Source organism: Pan troglodytes, chromosome 2 (assembly GCF_028858775.2).
Source record: "Pan troglodytes isolate AG18354 chromosome 2, NHGRI_mPanTro3-v2.0_pri, whole genome shotgun sequence".
In the NCBI taxonomy this organism is placed as follows: Eukaryota; Metazoa; Chordata; class Mammalia; order Primates; family Hominidae; genus Pan; species Pan troglodytes.
The window spans coordinates 109,464,383-109,465,482 of NC_086015.1; positions in this window are offsets into that span (position 1 = coordinate 109,464,383).

The window sequence follows — 1,100 nt, forward strand, 5'->3', positions numbered from 1 at the left end:
GAAGGGGAATATCACACTCTGGGGACTGTGGTGGTGTGGGGGGACGGTGGAGGGATAGCATTGGGAGATATACCTAATGCTAGATGACGAGTTAGTGGGTGCAGCGCACCAGCATGGCACATGTATACATATGTAACTAACCTGCACAATGTGCACATGTACCCTAAAACTTAAAGTATAAAAAAAAAAAAAAAAAAAAGAAGCCAGGAGACAGAATCTTGAAGTTGAAAACTGTCCAAGTCCAGGCCACACTGGGGGCTAATAGACTATCAAAGCAAATTTTCTTGCTAGTGTGATTTCAAAACTGGTCTTAAAAGCTCTTGTTAATGACTCGGTAATTGTTTTAATAGCGCCTCAGTCAAGTGTGAAGTGTTGTAGCTGACATGTCAGCAATGTGTGAAGTATGGCAAAAGTTTCCTCCAGGTATATCTAGAGTATCATTAAGGATTCCTGCTTACATTCTGGCTTACATAGCAATAAAAATTTATTTACTGTAGCCATAAAACTTTTCTCTGGTTGTCTAAGGAAGTCTCCATTCAAGCTGGCTCTGTGAGAGGAACATTGAAAGAATATTTGGTGAGCAGCACCTTTCTCTTTTCTGGGCAGCTTCTTCAGTAGGCAATGGAGTTATTTAGTTCAAATTCCCTCTGCTTATTTCACATGAAGACATCTTCCCAAATCCCAGCAGGGAAATAACCTTTAAGAAGTATTTGTGCAGATTTGCATTCAATTAATATTCATACATTCCTTTATTTCACAAATATTTATTATCTTCTGTGTACCAGGCACCATCCTAGGGACTGTGCATATAACACTGAACAAAATCTCTGACAGTAAGAATACTGTATTCTAATGAGAGACCCAAAATGTGTGTGTGTGTATATACACGTATATATATGTATATGCACACACATGCACATAGCACACGTGCACACACACACACACACACATATATATGATTGTTCAGTTCTATGAAGACAAGCAAATGATCGGAATAAGAAGTCCTGGTGGTGGTATGATAAGGATGGAGTTTTATCTTATTCTATTTAGGGTGATCAGAAAAGGCTGATATTTGAGCAAAGACCAGAGGAAAGTGAGGG